Here is a 21,626-nt window from a genome sequence, read left to right on the forward strand (position 1 = left end):
CATCCCCATAACGACACGGAACAAAATAATTTACTGACATTGTGTAGCGGTAACGCGATGCCCAGGAGACAAAAAGAACAGCCCACGCGTTCTGCTGGTCGCGCCGGCCCGCGATCGACGCCACGGGGCGAGCCGGCGTGTCGCGACCGGATGCGGCGGCGAAACACGTGTCAGGGCAGTTCGGAACATTTTTCACATTCGTTCATTTTTTACACTTGTCGGGTACTATTAACGTTACATTCCGAATTATTCGGAAATTGCAAGTCCTTTAACGGACGCACCCGGAAAGGGAGCACCGAGTAACGTGCACTGCGATAAGGGCCGAAAGAACCCTTTCTAAGGTTTGAAAAGTTATTACTTTCTGGTCCTGTGGTTCGTGCGCCAGACCATACAAATTAATTCAGTGCGACACAAGCGACAGGGGAATCGGCGTGGCACTCAGTCTGGCCGGCAATGACAATGATGAACATCTTATTCTCTATGCCAGCCGTAAACTAACTGTAAGAGAGGAAGCCTACAGCGCTTCATAGAAGGAATGTGCCTGTTTAGTTTGGCCAGCCCCGAAGTGTTCGTGTTACTTGTACGGAGCGGGATTCATCTTCGAAACCGACTACTGCCCTCTGATGTGGCCTAATGAAATGTCACAAAAATGGCCACTTGCTCCGATGGAGCCCCACTCTCAAACCGGACTTCTCCGTTAGATATAAGAAAGGTAAGTTGTAAAGCAATGTAGATGGCTTTAGCAGGCTAATTTGAAACTCGTTATGCGTGTAGGGACCCGACAAATTTTTCCTCTAGTTTTTCTTTTATTTTATTAAGCGAAGACAATCAGCTTTTGTTTAGCAGGACTCCATATATGATTGCTAACTTTGTCGGCACGAAATTCAGTATTTGTTGTTTCTGCACTCATGTTTTCTTTGAAGCCTGGCGGGTCTAAAGAGAGATCCACGGCACTTAATCTCTACCCAAAGCCGTGTTGTGGCCCTTTGTTGTTGCCTGTCGTTGTGAATGTTTTGGGGTCTATGTCAACATTTCGCAGTTAGTTGCTGCAAGCCAAATCATCCCCCTTGCCACCAGCCATTCTCGTCTTGCCCAGCGGTTATCAGCACTGGGCAGTCGAGATTTTTCTGGCCATGGAGGAGCTGTTACGATCGGCCAGCGGGGGCAGTAGTGACCTTCTAGCCTCTCCTGCACCACTGCGCCGAATCACTTCGTGAAGGTAATAATGCATCCCCTCGAACAAACGAGCGGCGACACCAAGCCGAGACACGTTTGGCGAATAGTGTTGATGGATGATACACTGCCGTTGTCCTCGACGATGTGAGCAAGAAGCTACTGGAAAAGGGCGTTCCACGCCGTTTCCTCACGGCCACTGCTAGCCGTCGCGGTGGTTTAACAGACGCTCCAGCTAATTGCTGGGTCATCCCAGGAACGAGCACGCGCCATCTTGAGTCAAGCGTGACAATTCCTGTCTACGCATTCCCCACCATTCTGTTTTTCAGTGAACAAAGATGCCGGAGTGATTGTGTGAACCCTCGCCCTCAGCGCAGGTTTTTCGACGACTTCGCCAGGCTTTACCGCCTTTTGTCACAGTTCCCTCTTTCATCTTTGAAGGAAAATAATCATCAACCTCAACCCACTCCATCAGCAGGAGCGACCATTGCAGCGCTACGACAGGTCTTCACCGTCCAGGAGTTGCCGGACGTCATCGTGTCCGACAATGGTCCTGCTTTCGCCAGCACAGAGTACTTGGCCTGGCTGACGAAGAACGGGATCCGCCGGATGATGGTCCCGCCGTACCATCCTGCTTCACACGGTGCAGCCGAGCGGGTGGTGCAAACCATCAAAGACAAGCTCACGAAGAGCCAGACTGAGGATTTCCGGACGCAGATTGCCCGGATACTATTTCAGTACCCAACTACGCCCCACGATGTCACTGGCCGTGCCCCCTGTGAGCTCCTGCTGGGTCGGATGGTGAAGACACCCTTGGACGTCTTGCATCCGGACCTCCGATCCACAGTGCTCTTGAAGCAGCTGAAGCAGAAGCTGGCTGCTGACCAAGGGTGCCGTCCCGGCCCTTTGCCAGGGTCGGGACCTCCTGTTTTCCCCAGGAGCTTCCCTCCTGGCCCACCCTGGTCCGCCGGACAGGTGGTGTCTCCTGCCAGCGCCTCATCGCTGCTCGTCCGCATGCCAGACAGGGCCACGTGGCACAGACACGCCGACCATGTTAGGCCTCGCCTCGGGACCTGGCCAGCACCCTCGACTGCCACTTCCGAGTTCCAGCCCGCAGGACTGGCGGCAGCGCCACTCGCTTCCAGCGGAGCACCGTCCACCTCGGAGGCGGCAAGCGTTGCCAGTAGTGCGGCACCCGTTGGGCCGGTGTCAAGTCCGGCGCCACTCACAAGGTGGACCACTGCGGACCCTACGGATGGAGCAAAGCTGTCTCAGGCAGCACCCGGCGTTGCCACACCCGCCCGTCAACACCGATGTCCAGGCGGAGTACTCAACGGCGGAGGCCACCAGATCGTTACTCGCCTGGGTAGCAGGCACTGTCGACCTGGCTAGGACGCAGGCAGAGCCTTGTACGTTGAACTTAGAAGTTTTTTGTTGGCGACAAACAAAATGGGGGTAAGGGGGTGTAGCAAGCATGTGACGCCCCCTCGGGCATAATCTTCGTTGGCCCGCCAGGCTAGGTGGCCAGCCAGGCTCAGTTAGGCAACATTTGTCACCGCACCAATAAACACCGGCGAGCACAGGTGCTCGGCAGTCAGTCATCGTTCGTGACCACCACGCTCCGGAGCGTCTATTTAACGGACGGTGCCCTCCCTCGTTCACGAACCCGGGCGGATCGTGACATCCAGACTTCGGAGTCAGGAAGCACGCTTTCATTCGTTTCGAGCACAAGAAAATACACATACACCAAGAACAGCCGTCGCGGTAATCGCGATTAGTTTGGATGTTTTAGCAGACGACCGCACTGAGCCGCGGAACCCAGTGGGCAGGTTGGATTTTTTCGGCGTCGTTCGAAGTAGGTTCGGATCCACGTCGCACTGCCACAACCCACGGTCGTCGGTCGTGTCGTTGTCGGCCTGTTATCACAACACCCGTCTTTCAGGAACACTGATGCACGCGTCGTGCGTCCAAAGATCTCAGATGATCGTTGGTGTCGGCGTCTTCGCATCGGCGGCCATTATAGGCATAGCAGCCGGAGGCCTGGCAGCCTCGGATTGGTTGACATCGGCGACGCGTCGCAGCCTCTGCTTGGTGCACGCCGGCGAAGCATCGCCACGCTTTGCCCTGTTCCCGACCGACGCGTTTGACGCTTTGGCGCGTGCCGAAGCCTGCCGACACGTGCAAGTGGTTAGGCCTTTAGGCGCCTGTTCCTGGGGCGCAGCAGAACAAGCCAACACACGAGCGACCACCGGTCCGCTTGGGCACTGTTAGGAATGGCCGGCCGGGGTGGCAACGTGCCAGCTATTTTAGCCCGCTGCACGTGCTTCGACCGACCCGCGGTGGTGGCGCCCTTCAGAGAACGAGCGAGGACGACAACGCTAACCGACCATGCGCTGCGTTTGGAGGATCGGTGACGACAGCAGGGCTGGCCACGTTTGGCGCCCCGTGCATTGTTGGTTAATTTGCCGGGTCGTCATGGTCTCTCTGCCTCAGAGGGAGCCGCCCTGGCAAAAGGGTGCTTTGCGGTACGGGGGCCCCAGGATTCGTCACAGTCTGCCGACACACGTGGCGACTGGAGGAAAAAGGCAGCTCTGGAATTTAGAGGCGCCGGCGGGGGTCGGACGTGACCACCTGACTATGGGGACGCAGGACAATGCATACCACGACGACTGCGCTGCAAAGGTCGTCTACCTTCGGAGAGCACTGAAACCTGTGCGGCACGTGTATGTGAGCCCTCCTCCTCAAAAAGGGCGGGTCATCTTCAATGACGTCGAACTATGACGTCGAGCGGAGTGCTTATAAGCAGCGATTGTCGACTGCTGGTGTGTGCTCGTTGTCGTGCTCGAAATGTACTCGTGAGCTGTGTGCTCGTTTGCTGTATGCTTCGTCTTGCGGGCACCATTTGGGAGTCACGCTAGACTGTCGATGCATGTCTTGTTTAAACTGTAAATAATGTAAATAAATCCTGCTCGCCTAAGTCCGGACGAAGAGTCAAGTTCATCCCTACGACTACGACCGCCAAACCTTACGGCACCCACCTCGAGGACTCTTCGGGACCAGGGGACGACCCAGGACGGCCTACGGTCCGCCCTGGTGCCTGCGCTTATTCCTGAGAGCATGCTGATGCGGCCGAGCGGCACTAAGGTTCGCGTGTCCGCCGGCACAATGGGCTGTTTGCATAAATACTGCTGCGCATGCTCGCACACGGCTGTCACGAGCACCGGCTACACGGTTAGATACGATACGCAGGCAAACAACCAACGCAGCGCGCTTTGAGACGCCGGTTCGTGTTGGTTTTGAACGCGGTATTTTCGTGAGAAGGTCGGCTAGTTGCGTATTGTGCACGAATTGCTTCACTAGCAAACGGAGCACGAGTTTATTTCGGTTCCCGTCCACGCTATCGGGCGAGGAAAGCAGCATGGATAAGCGACGGCCGGAGATGTCACCACACCGCACAACTTGCTCGCTCATCGCAAAACCGCTTCTCATCGCGCTACTTGCGGCCACTGAATTTTCATATGACAGCGCTGCGAGGTTATTTCGACCTGCGAGCTTCGAGGCGCCCTTAAACGCATCTTGCCGGGAATGCGGAACGCTGAAGACGGACGGGCAGAGCTTGCGAAAGTGCAGTGGTGTCGCTCAGCTGTTGTCGCGGACCGGTAATTGTAGTGAATATCATAAAGCGACGTCGAAAGTGCGCCCCGTACGACGATCGAAACTCGTCATCCGAGAGCGGTTGGTCTCGCCGACGGGCTGCGACGCCTGGTTTGCTCTTTTCAGCCGACGGTGTACATGTATCCAAATGTACTTTTGATTTAGCCTCTTAATCTTCGTGCATGCGTTAAAGAGAGAGAGAGAAAAGGATGCACAGAAAGCAGGGAGGTTCACCAGAGGCAGTTCCGGTTGGCCACCCTGCACGGGAGGAAGGGTTGAGGGAGATAAAAGAGAGTGGAAGAGGGAGATAGAGAGACGGGCACAAACAAACCGCGTAGGCTACAGAGCGGTAGGGGGCGGCGTTCTTAAAGTCTATCGTGAAGCCCGGTAGACCGCAGGAACTTAATAACGCGAGTAAGGCCTTCAGCGCGCATGTTCTTTGGGAGTACTGAGTTTGGGTGCTGGCGTGCGTTAAAGAGCTCGCAAAAAATTACGAGTTCAGTTGCTAGCAGAAGCTTCATCGTAATCGGCGACACGAACGGCCAACGAGCAAGGCGTATTCATCGGTGGCATTAGTGCGCATACAGTCGAGAGAAGGGCGCTTCGTTTGAGACTTTCCCGTACTTACCGTACGCGAAAAAGTACCGTCGTAATAAGCCAAACAGTTCAGTGAAACTTTGCTTTGTTGCAGATGGGCCGTATTAGTATAGGATAAACACTCCTAAGCGGAGCATCACGCTCAGCGCGCTGGCAGTGTCGGCAGCCGCCGATCGCTCGAGACGGTCGCTGTCGAAGCAGCCGATGGCGCTTGCAATAAAAACGCCCCGAGTCATAAAGCGTTTATTTGCGCGGGCATTTTAGCGTCCGGATATATTGCGGTGAAACGAACAAAGAGTTGGTGCTCTCTGTACTCTGTCGGCAGCAAAGACCAAACCTTGAACGGCGCTCGCCGCGCGCGGCCAGTCGGCGAAACCAAGTGTGTACAGGCGGCGACACAGCGTGTGGGGACTACGCGCACTCCGCTATTTGTGGAAGGACTGCATGTCGCTCGCATCAGTCCCGTGCTGGCATCAGCAGCCTCCGAATATGCGATGTCTGTAACGCAATCTGTAACGGACCTTCAGTGCCGAGCCTCGATGAGGCTGGCGAATAGTGGCAGTTTTAGAAAGCGGCCGCTGTCATGCGCTTTGAATGGTACGCTCCGAGAAGTCGCAGTTCGACGTCTTGTACGAGAACGGAGTGACGGGGTCGTCGGTAATCTTTGCCGCAGTGAGCACACGCGGTTGCCGCGGCAGAGGCAGAAGCCGAGAGAACGAAACTCGCTTTCTAACCACATACTCTATATTTATTTGTTTGTTTATTTATTTATTTATCACAGTACCCACACCGCCAATTTGGCAGTACAGCGGGGGGGGGGGGGGGGGGGGGGGTGAGAGAAGTACATATATCCTTGACAAATACAAGCAGTTAATATAGAATACATCATGAGAAAAAATTACAGTTCAGGGCAATTTGCCGACGCAACAAAAAATAAAATAAAAAAGAAGATAAGCACAGCATAACCTACATGCGCGACGCGAAACAAAGCGGTTCTGGTAACGCAAGCACAAAGTTCGGAAAAAAAATTGCAAGTCACACAGCTGAAGCAACGGCATCACTTGAAGATAGCGACACAACATCACTAGGCAACCTGTTCCACTCAATGACCGTCTTAGGAAAAAAAGCATGTTAGAAAGCTCCGTTCTACATCCACACTCTTTTATCTTAAGTGGGTGATCGCGCCTGGCAAAAGTCTACTCCGGTGGCTTTATGTGGCTATCACGATTGAGGCCGGTTTTAGACTGATATACATTGTGCAAAAATTTCAATCGGAATGTTTTTCTACGATTTTGAAGTGTATTCCAGCCTAATGTTTCTTTTGTTTGGGATGCTCTAAAATACCGAGTATAATTTTGAACCAGGAAACAGGCTGCTCAGCTTTGTACTCTTTCTAGTTTCTTTGTCGCAGTCCACAGGTCCAGATTGTACAAGCATATTCCAGTATTAGTCTTATGTTAGTCTTGTAAAGCAAGTTCTTAGTTTCTAAAGGAAAGCATTTCGCATTCCTGCGTAGCATAGCAAGAACTCTAAAGGCCTTAGCAATTGTATAGTTAAGATGACGGTGCCAGCATAGCTTAGGGGTCAAGTACACCCCAAGACATTTATATTTACACACGGATGCGAGATTTGACCCGTTAATGATATACGTATATACATGTGGTGACCTTTGTCTCGTAAAGCACATCTGCACAGTTTTATCAAGATTTATACTCCTGATCCATTTATCACACCACTCTGCAACCTTGTCTAAATCCTTCTGTAGTTCATTTTTATCATCGGGATCATTCATACATTCATAACACGATACAAAACGCAGTCGTCCACAAACAATCTGATGACAGATGATATGGGAACGGTAATGTCATTCGTGTATAACAAAAACATTAGCGGACCCAAAGCTGAACCTTGAGCCACCCCCCCTCACACATCAACACCATGCGGCCGCTTACCGCCAACGACTACGCGTTGTGTCCTACTATTTAACTATTCTTTTATCCATTCAAGAACCGTTTTATTTATGTTGTACCACGACAATTTTTCAAGCAGCAAAAAATGGGGCGCTAGGTCAAAAGCCTTCAACCTCTTTTGTCAAGAGTGGATGCTAGGTCGTGCGTTATTTCTGTAATCTGAGTAATACAAAAAAAAACTACTTCGAAATGCGTGTTACTGAGGGATCAATAAGGATAACAAATTCAAGTGAGTCATGAAGTTGCTAAAAAGTACATGGTCAAAGATGTTGCAAGGTACACTAGCCAAGGACACCGGTCAATAATTAAACACAGATTTTCGAGGTCCTGACTTCGGAATGATATTACCTTGCTTAGTAACTCAGGGGACCAACTGCAATGCATGCTTACTGACCTGGAGAGGCAAAGCCGAAGTGTGGGTCTAAAAATTAATCTGCAGAAAACTAATGTTTAACAGTCTCGGAAGGGAACAGCAGTTTACAATAGGTAGTGAGGCACTGGAAGTGGTAAGGGAATATATCTACTTAGGACAGGTAGTGACTGCGGATCCGAATCATGAGACTGAAATAATCAGAAGAATAAGAATGGGCTGGGGTGCGTTTGGCAGGCATTCTCAGATCATGAACAGCAGGTTGCCATTATCCCTCAAGAGAAAAGTTTATAACAGCTGTGTCTTACCAGTACTCACGTACGGGGCAGAAACCTGGAGGCTTACGAAAAGGGTTCTACTTAAATTGAGGACGACGCAACGAGCTATGGAAAGAAGAATGATTGGTATAAGGTTAAGGGATAAGAAAAGAGCAGATTGGATGACGGAACAAACGCGAGTTAATGATATCTTAGTTGAAATCAAGATAAAGAAATGGGCATGGGCAGGACACGTAATGAGGAGGGAAGATAACCGATGGTCATTAAGAGTGACGGAATGGATTCCAAGGGAAGGAAAGCGTAGCAGAGGGCGGCAGAAAGTTAGGTGGGCGGATGAGATTAAGAAGTTTGCAGGGACAACATGGCCACAATTAGTACATGACCAGGGTAGTTGGAGAAGTATGGGAGAGGCCTTTGCCTAGCAGTGGGCATAACCAGGCTGATGATGATGACTTCGGAATAGGAACAACATTGGCAATTTTCCAGTCTGCAGGCAACATTCCGCATGTCAAGGACTTAGCAAAGAGCACAAACTATTTAGACAACGGGCCTGCACAAGCGGAAAGCATAAAGTTCGGCAAGTCATCGGGACCGGTGGCACTAGTGACGCTCAAGTGTCGAAGACGATGTCATTCATAGGTTCCCCTCCGATAAGCCCGCAGTGAAACATTGAATCAGTATTAGGTGCGCGTGCAGAAAAAACAGAAACGAAGAATGAGTTAAACATGCTGCCTTATCTAGACTATCATCAACAAGAGACCCATTGTGTTCGAGCACAGGAATTGACACTTGGTCTTTTGTATTCTTCTTGATAAACTGCCAGAATTCTCTAGGGTTACTTTTTAACATAGAATGAAAAGAAGCATAAAAAATACCTTTCGCGTGTGACATTGCGGAATTTGCCTCTATTGAAGCTTGTTGTAACTGTTGCTTTTTCTGGGGTGTCGCTTTCTTCCTGTACGCCTTGTATGCCCCTACCCGTGCGCAGAGCGCTGCAGCTTCATCCGTTGTGCGACAGGTGGCACTCACTATTTTGCAGGAGCACATGGCATTTTGTGAGAACTTCAGAATGGCTTCAGAATAGGTAGGCGTTTAGATGATAACTTATTTGTTCTTACTCAGTGTATTGAAATATGAAAAGTAGAAAGCAGACCGTTATAGGTGGCCTTTTTAGACATTACAGGAGCCTATGACAACGTGGACCGCAACATTTTGTGGGATATTCTGGAATGGGAAGGCTTAGGTGATGATTGTCTACAGCTTTTGAGATAGATTTACCTAGAAAATACCGTTTGCGTTGAATGGGAAGGGATGAGGAGCGAGGAGAAAGTTGATGGCAACAAAGTATTGAGGCAGGGGTGCCCTTTATCCCCATTGCTGTTGATGATGTACATGGTGAGGATGGAGAGGGCGCTATAAGGAAGCAATATCGGGTTTAATCTGTCATACAAACAAGCGGGTACAGTAGTAGAGCAGCAGCTTCCAGGTTTATTTTATGCGGACGACATTGTGTTGCTAGCTAACAAGCAAAGTGATTTGCAACGTCTGGATAATATCTCTCGTCAGGAAGGCAACAATTTAGGTTTGAAATTTAGTGCTAGAAAATCAGGTGTTATGGTATTCAATGAAAACAGTGAACAGACAGTGGCGATATGGGGCCAGGAAATAATTGGGGTAACAGAATATAAATACCTTGGTATATGGATAAACGAAGGCAATAGATATATGGAAACACCGGAAAAAACAATAACAGTGAATGGGAAGAGAAACGCAGCCGTAATGAAGCACAGAGCGCTATGGAGATACAATAGGTACGAGGTGTTCCGAGGTATGGGGCAAGGTGTAACGGTTCCAGGATTTACTTTTGGAAATGCGGTTGTTTGCTTTAAATCAGGCGTACAATCAGGACTCAATGGGAACCAAAGGTCAGCGGGTCGCCTCGCATGGGGCGCTCACGGGAAGACTACAAATGAAGCTGTGCAGGTTGATATGGGCTGGACTAGTTTTGAAGTGAGGGAAGCTCGCAGTAAAATTGACTATGAAGAACGAATGAGGAATATGGAAGAAAGTAAATGGGCTGGGAGAGTGTTGAGGTATCTGTACAGTGACTCACAGTGGAGCAAAAGAACTAGGAAGCTTACCAGCAAGTATGCAGCCTGTAGGGTGGGCAACACGGCAACAAAGACCATCAAGCGGAATGTCACAGAGGCTGAAATAATCTCATGGGTGGCGGCAATGGAAAACAAACGTGCCACGAGTAACTACTCAAGAGGAAAAAACGATATCAGGAAAGAAACAATTTATGACAACTCAAATGGAAGCTCATTACTTTTCGAAGTGAGATCGCGATCCTCTAGAACACGCACCTATAAATCGATATATAAGAAGGAAGAAGAAGCATGTGCTTGCTGCGGTAAAACTAAGGAAACTATGGAGCATGTTTTATTAGAATGTGAAGAGGTCTACCCAGCGGTCGATTTAGACACCACTAGCCTCCTTGAAGCCCTTCGTTTCAGCGAAAGCAGTATAAAAGTAAACATGTCCGCAATAGGAGATTAGTAAGAGGCGATTCGAGCATTGGTGGAAGAAAAGTAGGCAAACGAAGAAAAGAAACGGAGACGTACAAAAGAACAGTTCGCAATAGGGGATCAGACAATTTGGTTGTGGGAGTGCATAGTGTTTTCTTTTTTTATTGTTTAACCTAGGTAGGACATTAGGCAGTATAATAGCAAGGGCTTGGTGGCGCAACTCACCGCCCCATTTCAAAGGGGACGCTCATCCATCCATCCATCCACCGCAGGGTGCCTCGATGTAGCGGGACGCCGTACAGGGTGGCGACACTGCCTTCGTGAGCGCCACATTGGGGCGAGCACACTGTAGGCGGGCAATGCAGGGTCGCCAGATATGCTCGCTTAGGACGCGCTTGCGCCAGTAAATTCAGGTGTACAAACGTCTTGCACATTTACTGGCAATCTTAAGCGCTTCTTCCACACAAAAATAGCGTGTGCTTTAATGCATAGATCTCAGAGGAAATGACTACTGTGCAGCTAGGTCCGCGTTCGCCAACTGAAAGGCTCAAAGCGATGAATTACTTCACTTGATTGACTGCTTTATAACGGAACGCCTTTCAGTACTGCCAGGCAAGAGAGTTTATAAGGTGCATAACAGAGTTGGCTTCAAATGGGTCTCTTGCTACAAAACAGCAACCAGTTGGCGTTGAGTTGAGGCTCCTAAAAGAAACACTTTACTAGCCTGACTTGCGCAAACAGCAGCAAACGTGCTCGGCTGTCATTGATGAACAGGATGAGCGCCGCTCTCAGCCGAGGTCAAGTTAAAGCCGACAAGGAACTTTCGAGATAAAAGCTAAAGACAACGACAAAATTCTGGAACCCGACATAGTTGCGCGTGGCTCGGATCAATCGAGATAAATCTGGTCGCACCTCGCGTCACAGAAAAACTGATAAAGCGGCGTGCCGGCCGCTTTAAGAATGATCAAACAAAAGCAAGCTTCGCGGCATTATTCTAACCACACAATGCTGGTACCTAAAAGCGGACAGCTAGGTGCAATAATACTCTTATAAGAAGCAGCATAGGCGTTATGGCTTACCTCGCAGATCTTCGACTTATCATTCGCATTCCAGTCTATACTCCTCGCTTTAGCCTCTCATACTTTTCTCCGTTCCCTATCTCGTGGAAAGCAAGAACAGCGCAAAGCCTTTCGTTGTCGAGCCAGCACACAGCGGTTGTTAGATACGGGACCGTTTCCTGAGCCTACTTCGAGTTCCCCATACCACATCGCATCGCACCACAGCTAATTAAGGAGCGCAGAAACACGGATACCACATTCCTGAGGCACGGCACGTGCAAACAAGTTGGCGCACCCCACTTCGTGTGCCGCCGGTGGAGCTATTCACTGCTTGACTCTTCCCGAAAGTGAAGCGAGAGCCTGGCACTGTTGCGGGTAAAGTGGGTCCCGAAGCAAGGCGGCTGTAATAAACCTGGCGGCGTCGCCCCCATCCATCTATTGTGACGGCGCATTGCAAGTCAGCAAGGCAAGACCGTAGGGAGAAGAAAGCCCTCGGACAAACACACGAGCAGCGACTCTCTTCGCCGGGCGTGACTCCATCGCACGGGCGCCTACCATTGGCCGAAAATGGCGTCACCTGAGCGGGCTCTCCCATTGGCCGAACGTGACGTGTCTTCGAGACACCGAAGGGCTTAAAAGACACAGACCGGGAGCAGCAAGAGAGCATTCCTAGAGCATTCTTTGATTCATCTCTTTCGAGCTTCTTGCCACGGGCCGCAGCGTCCGAGTTGCTGCCGGCCCGTAATGACTCTACGACTGTTAATTGGCTCTCACTGTAAATAATGTAAATAAACCCTCCAAGTGTTTCATCCCGACGTCCTCCTCAACTCTTACAACTGGTTGCTAGCGGTGAGATCGCCTCCAAATGCAACAACTGGTGGCAGCGCTACGGATCAACCTTCGTCGACACAAATCCTGAGGAACCCGGAACAGCGAAAAAGAGCCTTCGTCCAAAGGAGTCGCGAGGAACCGGGAGGAGCGAAGAAGAGAGAGCCTTCGTCGAAAGAGGTCCTAAGAAACTGGGAGTATCGAAGAAGAGCGAGCCTTCGACCCAGGGAGTCCTGAGGAACCGCGAACAGCAGACCAATGAACCGGATGGCAGGGTGCTGCAACCGTAAGTGAGCGCGTGGTTTTTTTTCCTTTTGATTCGCCAGACTTCAAATGTTTTGTGTTCATTTTGATAGTTCTAGGAATCGGGAATTTGTTGCATTGTGTGTTTGCACAAATTAATTAAGGAAAACAGTTCTAACCACCAGTCGGGGCAGCTGCCATGGATCTTAGAAGGTCGACGAGGTTAGACTTGTTGGTGTGCGACGATTTGGGAGTTGAGGCGGAGGAACAGATGAAAACGCCAGCTATTATAAAGGCAATTCAAGATAGTAGAAATGATGATGAAAGCATTAAGATTGCTTGGGAGATGATACAAGAACCACGGGAGCGTGAGCGTCGTCAACGTAAGCGTGAGAGTCACGAACGTAAGCAAAAGCACGAGAAAGAGATAGCAGCATTGATCAAACAGCTACAATATTTTGATCAGTCAATGGCACAGAGACAAAGGCTGTCTGATAATTCTGTAGGCAGTACAGAGCACAAGAATGATGAAGTGTCTAGCGGATTTTCGCCAAAAGCCGACGAGAAGAGTACTGCCTGTGAGATTAGTGGCACCTTCATAGGTGAAAGGAAAAGGCTAGCTGCTAACGATGCCTTAGTGGCAACAGAGGCAGTTAAAGGTCGTAGCGAAAGCGACGAGGTGCTGTGCCAACAGAGCACTGTAGAGACAGCTAGGCCAGCTGTGAATGAATTGGCACAGTCACCGCGCGTGTGCGTTGCAGGTAACGTTAACGGGTTAGTTAACGAAGTACAGAGTACCGCTGACCCGACAGACTGGAGCACCCATGTCAGGTCAGATCTGCGTGCCGAAGAGAATTGCGAGCTGGACTATGCAGTTGAGGGTAATTCTCAGGATTGCGAGCTGCGTAGCTCAAGAGAATACAACTGCATTGTTCAGGCACCGGTGCAGCTCTCCGCCAGTCTAGATAGCCTAGATAGGGATGATTCAGTTATTAATCATTCGGACTGTGCGCGTGAGACAGCGATCGATACCGACGGGCTGTGTGCCGATGCACAGCGTGAGCTGGGCAATGCAGTAGAGGGCAGTTCGCAAGAGTGCAAGTTGCATAATTCGAGTAAAGCCTTCTGCATTGTTCAAGAGTCGGTTGAGCTGTCCGCCAGTCGAGGCAAAGTGAGAGTAGATTTAAATGTAAATCACTCAGACTGTGCGAGTAAGAGACCGATCCGTGCCGACGAAATGTGTAACGGCCAGCACGAGGCGCGAGAGGCCGGCATAAAAGGGAATTCCAAGAAAAAGCGCCGCAGAAAGAAGCGCGCTAAAGATCGGAATGCGGTGGCTAATGTAGCGCAGCCAAAGACGGCGAAAGGCGCGAAAAGCCAAGGCGCGAGGAAAAGAAAGGTGCGGTCGTCGTTGACGATGTTGACGCACCCAACACGTTCGAGCCACCGGTCAAAAGGAGACCGAGAAGCATGTTCTGCACGGACGCGGACAAAGGGCACGGGGCAGTTAAAGTTCCGTCGTTCTCTTCGAAGCTCAGCGTGTAGTACAAAGAAGCGCAAGGTGGCAAGATGAGACCAGGTGGGGAGTAGCGACGCGGTCAATCGAGGTCGTGATGAAAGCGGGGCGCCAGGACGGAAATTGGCAGGGGACTATAACGTCTTGGGGGAGCTGATAGTGAGTCAGCCCTTTTGTTGTTCCTCGGTAGCCAGAGTAGCTTTCGGACCGCGACCACCTCGGGTACGGCTCAAAAGCATGAGTCAGTCGTAAGCGTCTGGAACGGGAGGCAAACAGAGCTTCCGTAGAAGTGCAACGTTCTGTTTTGTTTTATTTTTGAGCACTCGGATAATTTTCGCGATTTAAGTTTCTTTCAATATGCAAGGTATGAGCTCTGTTTATGTTTTGTTTGAGAAGCTCGAGATTTGAAAGACGCGTTTTTTGTAAACATGTAGTATCGTGAGGTGTTCATTAATGAGTACATAGGCTTTCTTTTTTTTTGTGTGTGTGTGTGTGAGTAACCTGAGTGTCAAGGTTATCGGTGAGAGGCCTATCGCAACGCGCGTGTGCTTTAGTTAACCTTCTTCTTTTATGTGTTTTTTTTTTATCTTCTAAGGTTAAGAGCGTAGATTTTCAGCGTGTGCATCATTTGCACTGGGGAGAGCTTTTAGGTCCATTAGCGCGTGTCCTGTGGGGACGGAAGGAAGCAGAAGGTTTTTGACTGGGTTGCTCGTGTGTGTTGAGGGCAGCCGTGTTCTGACTTCTCTGGTTAGCGTGCCTGAAACTAGTTATTAGAAGACGCATTATTTTAAGGGTTCTGCGGAGTGCTAAGTCCCGAAAGTTTAATTGTTCGTTTAGGTTACGTGTCCTGTAGGGACTAAAGGAAGAAACGTAAGTAAGCATAATGAAACGTTTGCCTACGACGCAAGTACGCGTTCCGATTAGTGACCACAAAGCTAACGCGCTTGTGATTACGTACTTGTGAAGATGGCCAGACTGTTCAGCGGCAACAATACGTGAGATAAGTACGCCACTGCGTTAGGGTTGGAAACATGCTGTTCGTGTAATTAGGCCACTTAAGTTATGTTCGGCTGTTTTTATCGTTTGTTTGCAACAGCAACGACCCATTGGTTTGCTACAACAATGACACTCTGGTCTTGTCGGCATTCGGGGTGAAATGGATAGCGGTTTGGGAAGGTGGTTGGAGCTGCTTTGTCGAAATTGGGGAAATAAAAGGTCAGGGTTCATTTTTGACTCAGTAATAGCCTGGCGAGTCAGGGGCGAAGAGCCTGCGCTTACACGTGGTGCAGCGCTGTGTTGTTTTGTTTGCTTGACGTATGTTCTCCAGGGCCCAGGATCCCGAAGTTCGTCAAACGAGGCTCGACACCAGTACCCTGCAGGTTTTTTCAGCGTTCCTCGTAGCCAGCGAATTGAGTTCACCGGCCATTCCGAACTTCCGGGGCGAGGACGAGCTGTTAGATACGGGACCGTTTCCTGAGCCTACTTCGAGTTCCCCAGACCACATCGAATCGCACCACAGCTAATTAAGGAGCGCAGAAACACGGATACCACATTCCTGAGGCACGGCACGTGCAAACAAGTTGGCGGACCCCACTTCGTGTGCCGCCGGTGGAGCTATTCACTGCTTGACTCTTCCCGAAAGTGAAGCGAGAGCCTGGCACTCTTGCGGGTAAAGTGGGTCCCGAAGCAAGGCGGCTGCAATGCGCCGTGAAAACCTGGGGGCGTCGCCCCCATCCATCTATTGTGACGGCGCATTGCAAGTCAGCAAGGCAAGAACGCAGGGAGAAGAAAGCCCTCGGACAAACACACGAGCAGCGACTCTTTTCGCCGGGTGTGACTCCATCGCACGGGCGCCTACCATTAGCCGAAAATGACGACACCCGAGCGGGCTCGCCGATTGGCCGAAAATGGCGTCACCTGAGCGGGCTCTCCCATTGGCCGCACGTGACGTGTCTTCGAGACACCGAATGGCTTAAAAGACACAGACCGGGAGCAGCAAGAGAGCATTCCTAGAGCATTCCTTGATTCATCTCTTTCGAGCTTCTTGCCACGGGCCGCAGCGTCCGAGTTGCTGCCGGCCCGTAATGACTCTACGACTGTTAATTGGCTCTCACTGTAAATAATGTAAATAAACCCTCCAAGTGTTTCATCCCGACGTCCTCCTCAACTCTTACACGGTACACAACACCCTGGCATGCTGGTTTTTGCGACTGAACACAGTTTAATCGCCAAGCACCTGGCGCACAACACAGCAGCTTCGCAAATTCCCCAACAATGCTGCTTTACCAACGCTGGAAGAAACGGGCGCAGCAAGCGACTCGCCCTAATATGGCGACCGCGGAGCAAAACGGCGGCGCGGCGCAGGCTAAAAGGTGTCTCCACCCTGTACGGCGGCGCGCTACATCGAGTCACCCTATGTAAACCGTCCATTACGCTGGCAGAGGCCGGCGGAGCTTTTTTCCAACGGGCTTGCCTCGAGCCCCTGCAGGGTGGCAGGCGTCCGCGACCGGTGGAGACAGTCTTCGCACCGCGGGTGCTCACCGCCGCGACAGTGCGCTTGTGAAGGCGACAAAGGCACAACACCACTCGGTGCTGTTGTGGGGGTGAGGGATGTGGGGGTTATAAATTATGGGGCTTTACGTTCCAAAACCACTTTCTGATTATGAGGCACGCCGTAGTGGAGGACTCCGGAAATTTCGACCACCTGGGGATCTTTAACGGGTACCTAAATCTAAGTACACGGGTGTTTTCGCATTTCGCCCCCATCAGGGATGTGGGGGTTGGTTCTCTTGGGGGAGGGGGGGGGGCGGCAGTCTCCCCTCTACGGCTGCAGACGCCGATCAGGTTCGGAGAGTTTCAACGAACTGCGAAATTTTTAAAAGGGCTGCCAGAGGTGTGGCCGGTTGTCAGCACCCAACCTCAGCACTCCTGAGCCGTCAACTGGACACTGACATTTGAAAGGGAGAAAGGAACCGTCTATGCCCAAGTACAAGTGCGTGTTCGTGAATTACGATGTTCGTGATTCGTATTCGCGATTATTATGCGACTCTGGCCACCGCGTGGAGAACGGGAAAAAGGGAATGGACCGCAACCTGTGTAGTTTAGCCGGCGTACCGAGGAGCACCGCATTCTGTTGGCTGAGATCCTTGAATGATGTAAATACTTGTAGAAAATTTTTTTTCCTTCCCTCAACTTGTCCTGATAACTGCCCCGGCACGACACCAAATCGAGATCGCATCGGCCACGCAACCGAAGTCCCAGAAGTGCCGAGTCCCTGGTCCCGCGAACACTTCACGACATGCAATAGTTCTGTACTCTTGCACGCCATTAAGCAGGAGTATTGAAATACTTATTCTAGTTATTAAGCAAGACACGACATTGACAAATGCCCTGCCGCAGAAGCAACGAAAATGCCGCCTCCGAATATTTAGCTGAAAAAGGCGCGTCAAATCCCCTAAACACTTTTCAGAGCATGCGGTCAGTATACCAAGCAGCAAATTCTTTCAGGGAGCGAGGAAGGCACGAGCAAGCGCACTGTTCGTAACCGACAGGTAAGGCAGCGAGAGACGCTAAAAGCAAACGGAACCGGCGATGTCGCCGTAAAATTTCCCGTTAAAGCTTCTCACCGATGTTGGATCTGGAGGACAATCCCAATTACTGTCCCCCAGATTGTTGACCTTGCCGTTGGGTGCGGGAGTTGGCCGAGATTGAGGACTTTGAGATGAAAACTGGAGGTTTATTTACAGTATTTACAGTGAGAGTACAAAGAAATTAACAGTCATAAAGTCATTACGGGCCGGCAGCAACTCGGGCGCTGCGGCCCGTGGCAAGAAGTTCGAGAAAGATGAATCAAGGAATGCTCTAGGAATCCTCTTCTGCTGCTCCCGGTCTGCGTCTTTTAAGCCCTTCGGTGTCTTGGCTTAAAACGACGTTCGGCCAATGGGCGAGCCCGCTCAGATGACGCCATTTTCGGCCAATGGTAGGCGCCCGTGCGATGGTGTCATACCCGGCGAAGAGAGTCGCCGCTTGGTCCCCCTGCGGTCTTGCCTTGCTGACTTACGCGCATGTGTTCTTATTGTGCCACAGCTATAAGTTAACACAGAATTCTCTTTGTAGTGGTGAAGCCGTGACCCACAACAGCGTCCACATAACCCGTGGCCATGGCTGCAGCAGCGCGGCGTGTAATCTGGATGGACATGTCAGGTATGCATTGAGTGTACGTGTTCACAAAAGTAGGATCTCGGTATCATTAGTGGATAAGTGTATCGACATATTACTTAATGTATCTTGCTAAATAGGCTAAATATTTATGCAACCTTATTCCACTTGTTGCTTATTTGTGTTTGTAACATTATGCACACATTATCTGGTTCTGTTAAAACTACACCTCGCATGTCCTGACGTTTAGTATTTTTCTCGCATCAATTGCTTGGCTGCAAGTCCATTTTATTTTTGCCTATTACATAGTATGTTTCTTTTTTATTTCGGTTTTATTTGTTTGGAACTGTTTCCTATGCTGTAGCATATATTTCCCTGTTTTCCTTTCTGCTTATGATACACACATGTGCTGTTTTTGTCCATGTAAGAATTCGAAGTGTAGTGTGCCATATATCTCAAAGGTCTGAGCACGCAGTGTGCATACCATTGTTTAACATTGATATTTACAATTATGTCTGTCTTGTTCTCAGAATAACTGTCTCTGGCAAATACACATTTGATGAACTCGAGTTTCTTGAAATGAAATAGGAAGGCCAGTATTCATTGTGCTGCAGTTACTTAAGTAGTGAGGTGTTTTCTGGTAAGCTTTCTATTTTTTCTCTCACTTTCTTCGTATTCTTTTCTTTGCAAGCTGCCCCTATTCATGCTGGTAGGCATTGTAGCAGTTGTGAGTGTATCTACTGCAGCAATGTCACAGCTAGTTTGCACACACTACAGGATGCCAACAGATACCCATCACCGTTTTTGTGCATTTCTGAGAACCAGCTGTGTCCACTCGGCGAAACTTGTAGTGTCCATTTGAATTTTCCAATCAGTTCATGTAACTTTTCAAGACAAAATTTACGCAACGAGGGAAGGGAGGCCATGCAACTTGACCTTGGCTAACAACTGACTGTTTAAGTAGATGGAAGGATTAACAAAAATAGCACTGGATGTGCGCTTATGTTGTGCACCAGTTAATTTGAGAGGGGTGGAAGAAGTTGTAATACAGAGGCATAAAATCATGATAAACGGTGTTTGCTCAAAACGAAGTAAGTAAATAGGCACAGACTAATTTCCATCCCTTGTAATCTACAAAGGATGCCTTTCTTCATGCATTGATAATGGGGGCTGGCTCACACTTATTGTTATTTATGTGGTGTGCCTGACTGATTTCTCTTGCCAATTTTCAGCCATGGGTGAAAACAGATAAACAATCCTAATCCGGCCTGAGGCCCCATCGCGGATATGTGTGGCCAAGTCGGACGAGCATACTGGTCTTTTGAGTGAAATATGGTGATCGCATAGGTACATATTTAGGCACTAGCCAGTCTGCGCTATGTACCTTTGACCACATGTGAAAGAAATACAGTATAGTGCCTCTGACACGTACTGGACAAATTTGGTGCTACCTTTAACCAAGCAAGCCTCGCTTGCCTCCTTGCCTTTCTCAATTTAATTTTCAATTCAATCAGTTCATGTAACTTTTCAGGACAAAATTTGCGCAGCGAGGGAAGGGAGACCATACAACATGACTGTTGTGCATATGCTGCCTCATTTATTTTTACTGGAAATATATGTGCATTGCAGTCCACAAGTGAATTGACAAAGGCAGCCAGGCATTGGAGGCTTGCTTAGTTAAAGATACCCAAAAATTTGTCTCGTATCTGTCAGGGGTAATGTAGGCTATTCTTTTGATCACATGCATATTGGGTCCAATGTACGTCGGGCACGCTGACTAGCCGGTGCCTCAGCATGCGCCTAGGAGAGCACCATAATTCACTCAAAGGACCAGTGTGCTCGTCCCATTTCACCATGCATTGACACGACAAGCTGTGCACTGGATTTAGATTGTTTATCTGTTTCGTTCACCTATGGCAACCGATTGATACAACAAAATCAGTGAGGAATACCACATCCAAAAATGGGACGTGTGTCAGTCAACGCTCAATATGATTGCATGACGAAGAGGAATACTCTCTAATGAGGTGGGATAGCGACCACCATACATATTTATTAATTATTTTTATGCAAAGCTTGTTTATCATGCTTCTACGCATTTGTTTTTCAACTTGTGCCCTCCCTCTGAAAGCAGCGCTCGGGTGTAAACGATAAAAAACCCCAGACATGGTGTGGTGTATTTCTTGAATGGGCATTCAGGAGGCCAACAAAGGCATGACATAGTAGGCTTGAAATGTATGAGAACTGTGCCCGTAGCTGATGCAAATATTCTATAACGACTAACACTTGGATGTCTCTGGGATGCATTGGGTTGCCCGCACACAAACACTCTTACGCTCATTTCCATGCCAAGTAATTAGTGAGATTTTCTCATTCACGCTAGCAATCCACAGACACTGCTGTCCTTTGTCAAGTGGAAACCGATATAGCTGAAGTAGTTCATGACATGTACTCATGCCACAGCTGATCCACGTTGCACATTTGTACAGCCAAGAGCAATTTCTGCTTACTGTAGTTACTGCTGCACCCAAAGGCCACACTGGTTCCTCAACAACTTTGTGTGAACCGACACCACATAAATTTTTCGCAGAACTAGCTATAACATCTCCAGTTCGTTCTGCAGCAAGCGATACAGCGTGTATTTCTGTGGTTGATTGCCAAGTTTTGTTAATTTTCTGTCCTTTCTACCATACAGGGTACACGTGCACTTACTTCAAGATGATGACAGTCCACCTCAAGCACAGCCTCTCCTCAATGATAAGTAGCGAGATTAAATGAAAGGAAAATATCACATCCGTAACCAGACTGATACTGTGTTTTTCTTTCATTTAACCTCCTTCTGCATTTAAGGAAGCATTGATATGCCCAATAAATGTTTTTGTTAAATTTCTTTCGTTGAGTAATGTCTAACATGCAGCATATGTAGGGCCCATGTACATGTTGTCAAAAGTGCTGCATCTTCGCTGGACATACATGCATACAGGCAGCATATATCAAGCGCCAAAGACAATCACGCACAGGTAACATCTTTAAATAAGATCTGACTGCCATTGGGACACATGAGAAAATGTTACCACACGTGGTGGCCAATTTTGTTATAGAGTGCTATGAGCACCAGCAGTCTAATATATAAGCTCATTAGAGATACATTAGGAAGACATGAGAAAGTCACAAGAAAACTGCTTTGGAGCGCACATTAGGAAGACATTTCATGCTCACAAGAAAAGCACTCCTCAAGAATTCTACAGAAAGA

At 49.3% G+C, this 21,626-nt stretch overlaps 1 protein-coding gene and 1 long non-coding RNA gene across 9 annotated transcripts in view; one reads left to right on the forward strand and one right to left on the reverse strand.

Moving 5' to 3' along the window:
- Plc21C (Phospholipase C at 21C) overlaps window positions 1-21,626 on the reverse strand; it is a 546,034-nt gene that overhangs the window by 443,528 nt on the left and 80,880 nt on the right. The window lies entirely within an intron of this gene.
- LOC129386022 (uncharacterized) lies at window positions 17,657-21,263 on the forward strand. The gene is made up of 2 exons (XR_008613502.1): window positions 17,657-18,418; window positions 21,069-21,263. It is a non-coding gene; the product is annotated as an uncharacterized lncRNA (long non-coding RNA).

This window comes from Dermacentor andersoni, chromosome 7 (assembly GCF_023375885.2).
Source record: "Dermacentor andersoni chromosome 7, qqDerAnde1_hic_scaffold, whole genome shotgun sequence".
NCBI lineage: Eukaryota > Metazoa > Arthropoda > Arachnida > Ixodida > Ixodidae > Dermacentor > Dermacentor andersoni.